A 10,950-nucleotide genomic window follows, 5' to 3' on the forward strand; every position below is an offset into this window, starting at 1 on the left:
TGACTCAATAATTATCTTGGTGGATGCAATACAGTGATTTTCTATTTCTATTGCCTGAGAGATTTTGCCACTTTTTATATTGAATTAATGTAGTGCATGTGTTTTGTTAGAGTTATCTAGTATCTTTGCCCCTTCCTAACCATATCCCAAATTCCCTTCTCAAATTTAAATTTGAATTCAGATTTCCACTCTCTTACTCTCCTCCATGAGATTTGGAGTGCCCCCTCAGCTCTGAGGGTGTGCCTGGTGACAACCTACTCTCACCTCTGACAGTGGTGAGTGCTTCGAGAAGGCCTGTCATCCCAGGCCACCAAAGAGATCAGTTGACTATATTTGTGCTGAGGCTTTTGCAAAAGTAAAGCTTTTTCTTTCACAGGAAGTACCAGAGGAAACCATGACTATCTCTCAGGAACTTCACTATGTGCCTAGTAAATTCACCAGCTGACTACCCAACAAGTACTGTTATGAGCTGAATTATGTTCCTCTCTTCCTCCCTCCAATTTATACATTGACGTCTTAACCCGTAGTAGTGATAACTCAGAATGTGATTGTATTTGGAGACAGGACCTTTAAAGAGGTGCTTAAGGTAAAACGTAGTCATATAGGGTAGGTCCTAATCCAGTGGGGGCTGGTTTCCTTATAAAGGAGACTATTAAGACACAGACACAGAGAAAAGGCCATGTGAAGACAAAAGGAAAAGACAGCCATCTACAAGGAAAGAAGAGAGGCCTCAGGAGAAACCAATCGCCCGCTGACACTTTGATCTCAGACTTCAGTCTCCAGAACTGGGAGGAAATACATTTCTGTTGTTTAAGGCCCCCAGTCTGTGGAACTTGGTTATGGCAGCCTTAGCATATTAAGACAGACATCTTGCTGTGAAATAATGTTGAGATCCCCGAGCTATGGAAATAGCCCATAGAATCTGAGGGTGGGTGCACAGTCACAGAATGCAGAGCAGAAAAGACAGAGAAGCAGTTCTCAAATCTACATTAACAGAAGCCAAACTCCTTGCAAAAAACCACATTGAGTTAAGTGAACCAGTAAATTTTCTTAATTGCTCAAACTAATTTAAGCTGTTTTGTTTTTCCTCAAAACGCAGATTCCCACAGCTACAGGTAGTATAGCCCCAGTAGTCTAGCCCCTTTCTGCCTAGCCTAGAGCTGCTGACTAGCTTCAGATGATCTAGGTCACATAAGACAGAGGCAGGCTCTCAGGAGGAGTCAGATGGAAAAGATGGAGTTTCCAAGGGAAAGGATGAACTAGTCTGGTGACCACAGGGGTGGGGGGTGGGGTATGGGGCATGTAATGGGTGTGGTCTTCCTTGGGGGCAGGGCAGAAGTTCTAGTCATAAGACTGATGAGTGTTATCAAAGTTCAGAGGATAGAAACTGCAGAAGAAAGTGTGTAAACCTGGGCTTTGCCCTTTCTTTAGTGATGGTTCTGTTATCCGGCTCCCCATTTCTCTATCACATTGTGGCTTCTATCCTTACAACCAAAGTTATCACACTTCTCTCTATCTCAATGGCAACATGGAAGGGTGAAGTGAACAATTTGTAGGCTGTTTCAATTATTTTAGAGAAAAATTCTTGACCTCTAGGTTGTGACCTGCCTTTTTCTTATTTAATGCATCTGTGGTGATCCTTTAAAGAAAAGCAACTGGATGGATTTCAGATGTAATGTAAAGATTCACTGATAATGTGTTTGTTTTAGCTCCCCATGCTAATTAAAAATAAGTGTATGAGTCTTAGGGAATCATACATGAAATTAATTTTCTCCCAATGATGCTAATATTGCACACTTTTAATGAGAATAACTGTACAAATGCTAATAACATTCCTAGATTCAACTTCTTAGAACATAGAGAACTTGCATTTACTTAGGACTTAAGCATGATTTTGACCTCAGAAAGAGATAGAGTTTCTTTGGATTTATAAATAAAAACTTACCATTTTAAAAAGAATTTATTTTTATTGCTGACAAATAAGTAAACATGACACCTTCTTAAGTCTACTAAAACTCAAAGAAAGGGACTGTCAACATAGCACACATTTTGAATTTAATGAGCTTCATTGAGAGCCAGTACCTGGAGAAATACAAAGCAAATTTACAAGATGTCACGGTCATCTCAGTTCCTAAATGTTTCATGTCAACTTCTCCATCTTGAGGTCCCTCCTTTATGCTTAAGGAAAAGGGAGATATGTACAACATAGCTTTTGGAGGCTCTGTGACTGATAGGAAAGTTGCTTGGATAGTTCAGGCTATTTATTGCTTTAGTTAGAAGTGAAATCTTAGTTAGCAGAATGCTCTTGGGATCTAATTTACCTGTATAACATTGTACCTAGGTAAACTTGTAGCAGGTTAAATTCCAAAAGGTTAGATTGTTAATCAATAAGTGTATCTGATTTTATGCAAATTCAAAATGTGAAAACAATTTTTCTTCAATGTTTTTAAATGTGTAAGGCTTACAAAATACTCACAATGGAATGACACCACCTCCATGGGTGCAACTTTGGTATTTAAGGATAATTGTCATCTGGATAATTCAGCAACCCTCTAAAGCCATTCTTCCTCTTTATTCCCCTAGTCCACACCACAATCATTTTCCTCACTCTGATCAATATATCTTTGCAATATGTGTAGCCTGTTATCAAGGAAGAAGAGATGATACCTAAAGAGGTCTTCTAGGTGGTGAAACAAACAGGAACAAGTAGAGAAAGTTTCAGCTAGCACCTCACTTGAAATTCAAGTGATGCTGTCAAACTTAAATAGAGTCACAGAAATATAAGAGGGGGATTTATTATTCTCTGTGACTTTTCCCTAAGAGAGATGCCTAGGCTTGGGACCTTAAACCTTTTCTTTCTGAGGACATCCTGTGGAGGTTTGCTGAGAACATCTTTCCAATAGCTTCTTCCTGCCCCTCTCTCTTTCCCCATTTTCCAGCTGGTTTCAACCAACCACTGGTTAGCATCTCCTCTTCCCATGACCCTTCCAACCATCCCTGGGCATGGGGCCTCTTCTTACTTTAGATTTCACTGAACAATGTGGTGGGAATAGAGTTGAGTCTTTTGGATCTTGAGAAAGAAAGGGAGTGTGCATGAGCCCTCACCATTTGGGGTCTCATGGTGGATCACTAAAACAAACCTTTACCCTATGAAGAGCATTACCTTTTCTATTCTTTATTACACTAGGATTGTTTTGTTTTACTCCTCAGCCTTGAGTTACATTACACTATTTTTTAAAGTTATATTTCTTTATTTTGAGAGAGAGAGAATGTGCACATGCATGTGAGCAGAGGAGGGACAGAGAGAGGGAGAGAGAGAGAATCCCAAGAAGGCTCAGTGCTGATAGTGGGGAGCCTGATATGAAGCTGAACTCATAAACTATGAGATCATGACCTGAGCTGAAATCAAGAGTCTGACACTTATTGGACTGAGCCACCCAGGCACCCCTATTTAACATGCCATTTCTAGACTTACCAGTTCTTATGACTTGGTTTATGAAGCCTTATATGCCAAGGTCCCTACCACCTCCTCCAATTTCCTCTCAGCCATTCCCCTGCCACCTCTGTGCTCTAGCTATGTTGGATTTCACAGATTTTGAAGACTTAACTACCTCAAGGCTTTCATAAATGTTTGTGTCTAGAATGACTTCCTACCACTTCACACTATTTCTCCCCGAGTTCCTTTTTCTCTTTCAGGAATCACCTTAGTGCTTTTCAGGAATCATCCTAAATGCTACTTTCTGATGCAAACCCCCTTAGAGACAAGGCTATATTCCCCTGCACAGGTCCCATAGCATCCTGTGTGACTCTTCTGCAGCAAACATGTCTCAAAAAACACTTTTACAGTATAAGTATGTAATTTTAAACTTAGAGAAGTTGCAAGAATCACAAGTAGAATATTCTTTACCCAGATTCATCTACTGGCAATATTTTGTTCCGTTAGCTTTGTCATTTGCATGTCATTTGCATGTCATTTGTCCATTAGCTATGTCACACTCACACATAATATTATTTTTCTGAACCATTTGAATGTAAGTTACATATGTCATTGTTTTTTATTCTAAATACCCTAATAATGGGATATTTTCTTTCATAACCACAATAGATAGAGTTATGAGCTTCAGCAATCTTATCATTGATGCATTCCTTTTACCTAATTACCATCTATATACCATTTTTATTAATTCACCCACTGAGATAGGATATAATTTAGGCTCGTCTCCTTACTTCTTTACTCTTCTTTAATTCAGAAAACCTTGGGGGAGCCTGGATGGCTCAGTCGGTTGAGCGTGTGACTTTGGCTCAGGTCATGATTTTGCAGTTTGTGGGTTTGAGCCCTGCATCGGGCTCTCTGCTGATGGCTCAGAGCCTGGAGCCTGCTTCAGATTCTGTGTCTCCCTCTCTGCTCCTCCCCTGCTTGTGCTCTGTCTCTCTCTGTCTGTCCAAAATATGTAAGTGTTAAAAAATTAAAAAGAAAAGAAAACTTCTATAACTCATCTTTTGTCTGTTAATAAAAGAAAACTTCTATAACTCATCTTTTGTCTGTTAATAAATTGATATAATTTTAAAAGAATACAGTCCTGTCTTTTCTTTTAAACAGAACTTATGCCCTTTTGGTTTTTGTCTGATATTTCATTGTAGTTAGATTTATGTTCTGTATTTCAGCCCAGAGTAATGCCTCAGTGACAGTGTCACATCAGGGATATCATTGATCTTTTAATTATTTCCTTACGTCTGTTCTCCTTACTGGAGAGGGCAGTGTTTACTTTTTTAACTCCAGAACTAACTACAGGACCTGGCACATTAAAGGTACTAAGGAAGTATTGACTGGAGTCATAAAGTAGATTCTCACCTAACTTTTCAGAGCCCTGCCTGGAACTGAGGCAGAGCTTTACACCATTGCGCAGAGTTGCCTTGTTACTACTAATTTAAAATGGGTCAAGTTGGAAACCCCAGGGTCCCTGCATTGACCAAGAAGTAAGGCTAAGCTTGTTTTACCTCCTTCTAGAGCTTCTATCTTTCACTGTTGCAAGCTGCACCATCCTCAGTGATGAGTGAACATGCCCCATTCCAAGTGGCCTCAGTGTGAGAGAATACATGCTTCTCTCCGTTTTTCTAAAAAAGCTGGAGGCATTTCCTCACCACCCTCAGATGGCAATGAATGCATATTAAACCAACTGTAATTGTGTGCTAAATGTATTTCATAAACAAGCAAACCAGAGCTAGATTTTTTCGAGCCTTTAAAATACTTCGGATACTAAAAATATCCTGTCAACCTTGAGCACAAAGCTGTCAAGCCAGAAACATTAAGCATTTCTGAAAAAGAATTCGGAGGAGGTTGGTAGAGAAACATTGAAATTCATTGTGAATCTCATTTTTTAAGAATGAGGAGGCAGCTATAACATTGATGTGTATTTATCCTAAATGAAAAGAATGAATGAATTCCACTCACATTGTGGGATGCACAACGTGGCGAGGTGCGATTTTGCACATTATGGAATTTTCTCCTCTTGCTTTTCAGGAGTGTTTTCTGTGGTTGGTTTGTCAAACGGGTGTATGTCATTAGAATGGTGAGATTAGAGCTAAAGTATTTAAAAATAAGAATATATCTATATGTTTATATACAATGAAGAAACATTCTTAAGTAGGAAAATGTCTCAAAATGTTTTGCAGAGTTGGACAATTTTTTAAAACCCTCCCATTTGAGAAGTATCTATGGTAATGAACTGTTAGTCAGAACTAAAACTGAGAAAGATTAAAAGAAAGAAAGGAAGAGAGAGAGAGAAAGAAAGAAAAGGCAGGAATGATCCTCACTGAAGAGTATTTTCCGCTGGGGAGTCTATTGGCATTCAGTTGTCTCATTTAATTATCCCTTGTGTGATTCAACCATTATTTATGAACTTCTCCTTGTTCTTAAAGAGCTCTGGGCTCTGGTTGCCAATGTTATGGCATATGATGAGGCAGGGGTGTGCGTGTGATAATGCATCCGTCCACACTGCTGGCATGTTTTCTATCTGAACGTATCAGCTGCCAAAAGGACGCAGAACTCTCTCTTTAAAGATAAAACACTAACTGAGGTTTCAACGTTGTGTGGGGTTTGGCAGGCATCACATGCTCCTGCATTATTTAGGTAGGAATGAAGTCCCTAAAACGTGCTCAGTACATGTTCAATAAAAATCATTTGCATGGAATTTACACCAGTTTCTGTCTGGTAATATCCTGGCAACGAGGAAATGAATTCATCAGAAATAGAATGATTTTAATTAATGGAGATGTTGAACATGCAAACAGTGGAAGAATTTCCACATTTTTACTTTCAACCCAAACACTTCATTCCCAGTATGAGTTAAATACTCCATTGTGGACATGCCTTGCTTTCTGCTGAGTCTGAACACTGGGATGACAGGAAAAGCAATAGAAACATCCCACTAGCTTCTGGATGGAAAAAAAAGAGGGGATGATGATTAACAGGGAGAAACACTGAAAAAATTCAGTTGCTGAATGTTGCCAGCAGTATCACAGATGTTTATTTATTTATTTTTTCCTTTTTTTAAATTAAAATTTTTTTTTATTTTTTTAAATAGTTTATTGTCAAATTGGTTTCCATATAACACCCAGTCTCTTCCCCAAAAGCGCCCTCCTCCATTACCACCACCTATTTCCCCCCCACTTCCCTTTCAACCCTCAGTTCATTTTCAGTATTCAATAGTCTCTCAGGTTTTGCTTCTCTCTCTCTCCCCAACTCTCTTTCCCTCTTCCCCTCCCCCTGGTCCTCCATTAGGTTTCTCCTGTTAGACCTATGAGTGCAAACATATGGTATCTGTCCTTCTCTGCCTGACTTATTTCGCTTAGCAGGACTCCCTCCAGGTCCATCCACTTTCCTACAAATGGCCAGATTTCATTCTTTCTCGTTGCCATGTAATACTCCATTGTATATATAAACCACATCTTCTTGATCCATTCATCAGGTGATGGACATTTAGGCTCTTTCCATGATTTGGCTATTGTTGACAGTGCTGCTATGAACATTGGGGTACATGTGCCCCTATGCATCAGCACTTCTGTATCCCTTGGGTAAATCCCTAGTATCACAGATGTTTAAAACAAAATAAAATCAACTTGTAGCACTGATTCAGAATACAACATGGAGGTAAGTGGCCTTTAATGAGGTTAACCGTGATTTTTATCATGAGTAGCTGAACTTGGCTCCATTTCAAGCTAAGAACTCTTCCTTTAATAAAGTTTTTTTCTGAAAATTATTATTTCAGTTAGAAGTAATAATTCTACTTCAGTTAGAAGGAATTGGTACTTAATAGTTTTTAATTAAAATGCCATGTCTAATGAGATTTTTTCCCCTTTTCTATGGGAAAGGAGATCCTAACACTGAAAAATCTCTAATTGACCAGGACTCAAGGATGCCAGTAAACAAAAATTGTTTAATAGAAATGACTAAGCACATTGTGGTAAACCACTGATTCTTAGCAGCTTAGAACAAGGTCACTATATCATATTCTCAAACTAGATTTGCATAATGCAATAGATATAGTTGTAACAGAAAATTAATAAGTTCTTTTTCATATTTTAAAATGGCTACAGATAATGGAATATGCATGTAATGTTATGAAGGTCAGCCAATAATTACCTTATTGATTTAGATTAATTTCCTAAGATACAGCTTACATGGTCTGAGTTTGCATGTCTAACCCCTTTTAAAGAAATATTGAAATCTTCAGTATCATTATTAAAACTGGCAAATTCACCTGTCTTTTCAGAGGATTGATCCCCCTCAAACACTTTTTTTTCCCATCCACAACATTAAGGTAAGAATCGAATAAAATTTTGAAACAAGAAACCTATCTGTTCTCTACACACCTGGTATGGACGGCATGCATCTCTTCCTCCAATCTCTGAACTAAATATGTGATTTCAAGTTTGACTTATCTGCTGTCAAGAGCTTTCATTCAGTCCATGGGCCACTAAGATGAATGATGTAAGGCACCCACAAACAATTCCATATTTTAAAAGATGCTGACCTTATCTCTGTATGAACAATGAAATCTTCAATCTTCTACCCATGATACTAGCTGCCTTCCTCTGCTATCTCCATGGAACTGCCCCCCAAAATAACTCATCATAACTATTAATAATGATGGGCATATCATCATTACTTTCAATTACTTTAAATATGGTGGTAAATATTTTGAGAAGACAGAAACTGTTAATTAGGGTGATTTTATTTATTTTACCATAAATATGGACAAGATGCCATATCATCTATAGTTATTTATTTTCCAAAATATAATAATTTTTGCTGCTTATAGATCAAATATGAGTATCTGTTATGTATCAGCTCCCTTCAATTCCTTTGAACACGAATGAGTAAATAATAAATTATGATAACATTTGTTTTCTTTCAAAAAGCAACTTAGGTATTTTTAGTTATTTTTGATAAAACATTTCAAGTGTGGAGAAAACCACAGAGAAGGAATATTAACAGCCCAGTATTAGAAAATGTTAACTTGAGGGGAAGAGCACTGGGTGTTGTATGGAAAACAATTTGACAATAAAATATTTTAAAAAAAGCAAAAATAAATAATAATAAATAAAAAAAAAGAAAATGTTAACCTTACCAATATCAGCTTGAAATATTTTTCAACTTGTCTCCAATCCGATACCCCTTTCTACTTCAGATAACCACTACCATGAAGTTGGCATGCGTCCTTCTTGATTGTTTCTTGTATTTTACTGCAATTTGTGTGCCCATAAGGCTGTATTGTACTATTCCACGTTTAAACTTGATACAATTGGTGTGAGATCATGTGCATGATTCTGTAACTTGCTAAATGGTTTTAATATTTATTCATAATGTTATAGAGATATTTAATTTTGTAATTTCAAGTATCATGTAACAGTGGCTCTCAAAATGTGTCCTCTGAACCAGTGGGAGTCACTTGGAACTTGTTAGAAATGCAGATTCTCAGGCCCCATTCCAGTTCCATTGAATCAGGAACTCCAGGGGACAGGGCCCAGCCATTTGTGTTCTGATAAGCCCTCCAGGGGGTTCTGATGCCAAAGGCTGAGAACCAGTGCTACATCCTGTCAATACAAATTTATTCATTCACTCTTATATTCATAGATATTTCAATTATTTCCATTTTTTCGATATTATAAGCAATGCTTGAATGGACGCTCTTGGGCATACATTTTCTCTAGAAGGTGAACCTCCAGGTGGAAGAAACAGATGTAAAGGAAGCTGAAATGGAACTTTCACTATCTCAGTGTAGTCAGAAGTCCCAAGAGGACAGATTTGCTACTGAGCAACGCCATCATGAGAGGTTCTGGTGAACTCACAAAAGCACTGATGAAAGGAAGAATTGGCTTTCCTTGCCTGTCCAGGCTAGATAGCACTGATGGCAACTCATGATAGTACCAGCCAAGTAAGACGGATCCTTACCCCTTCTGTGGGGCCCCAGTGGCACTCTGCTCAAATCTCTTTTCCAGAGAGGACTTGCCGTGAGAAGGGCAGTGAGTGGGCAGCCTTGAGCTGCTCCATCTTCAGGATTTCCCACAGCATTTGAGCCAGAGTGTTGCTTTGGCCTGGCCATTTCTGTCCAATGAGGAACTCATCAATGGCCAGTGTTTTTGCCAGAACATTCCACTGGGCGTGCCAAGATGTTTTCAGATTTACACCACAGTCTGAGTTTCTTCCTTTGCAATCTTCTTTTCTGCCCCATCTCCTTTTAAAATTCTGATTAAAGTCTGAGTTCTCTCTCTGCCTATCCTTTCTTCCTCTCTTTATCTTTCACAGGTTTTATCCCTAATAAATCTTTTACACTAGGGTCTGTTTCCCATAGGATCCAAACTGACATGCTGTCTTCTTCCCAGCCCCAACACCACAAAACGGTTTCCCAGAAATCAAAAACTGTCAATTAAATGTTGGGGGTGGAGGTATAGAAGCAACATAACAAAGAAAAAAAAAAAAGCTAAGGGTCATATCTTCCTTTTTCATTGCAGACTCCTCCCCTCCAACAGGCTGGAGCTGGGGAACAGCTGGAAACAACGTGTACCACAATTTGTAGAAAGTATGCAGTATTCAAGTATTAAATACTGAAATACAATTGTGTCTTAAAGTAACTAGAGGACGTCAGAGTCACCAGAAATGTGTGGCTGAGTTACAGAACTTGTCACAAGAAGAAAACAGTTATTTTATTGTTGCATTCTGCTTGTTAAAAGTTCAAATTATATACATTTCAATCTTTACTACACATAGCCAAGTTGTTTTCCAATGTGGGGGCTCCAATATACACTTCTGCTTCTAGGAATCGAGAATTCCTGCTTTCCCAATCAACAAAACTAAAAGGCAACCTACCAAATGGGAGAAGCTGTTTTCAAATGACATATCTAATAAAGGGTGAGTATCTGAAATGTAGAAAGGACTTATACAACTCAACACTTAAAAAACAAAGAATCCAGTTAAAAATGGGCAGAAGCCATGAATAGCCATTTCTCTAAAGCAGACATCTAGATGGCCAACAGACACATGAAGAGATGCTCATCATCACTTACCATCAGGGAAATGCACATCAAAACTACAATGATTGGATTTAATGAAATGTTTAGAGGTGCAGTAGGCATGACTGTGAGTAGATAATGAAAGAAAATGCAAAATACTTATTCATTCATGATGTGGTTTCATCTTAGCTTGGGAAAACCATGCAGTATTTAATACATACTAGCAGAATTTTTACTATTGAAGCTTGAAAAGATGTGAGTTCTTTGTGTGCAATCTTTCATTTATGCATGTGAGAGGGTTTTCTCTTTTTTATTATTTTTACATTGTAGTACTTGTTTTGCTTGTTGGTGGTGTTTGCTTATTTAATACATTCTGTCAGGGACAGAAATTACATGCTGTTTTTTTCCCCCCCTAGGAAATGTGTCTTGGGTTTTGCC

At 38.2% G+C, this 10,950-nt stretch overlaps 1 long non-coding RNA gene across 2 annotated transcripts in view; it reads left to right on the forward strand.

Moving 5' to 3' along the window:
• LOC115276010 overlaps nucleotides 1–10,260 on the forward strand; it is a 43,343-nt gene extending 33,083 nt beyond the window's left edge. For both annotated transcript variants that reach the window (XR_003901777.1, XR_003901778.1), the window contains exon 2: nucleotides 10,015–10,260. This is a non-coding gene — a long non-coding RNA (uncharacterized LOC115276010). The remainder of the gene's footprint in view (nucleotides 1–10,014) is intronic.
• The last annotated feature ends 690 nt before the right edge of the window (nucleotides 10,261–10,950 follow it).

This window comes from Suricata suricatta, chromosome 13, assembly GCF_006229205.1.
Source record: "Suricata suricatta isolate VVHF042 chromosome 13, meerkat_22Aug2017_6uvM2_HiC, whole genome shotgun sequence".
NCBI lineage: Eukaryota > Metazoa > Chordata > Mammalia > Carnivora > Herpestidae > Suricata > Suricata suricatta.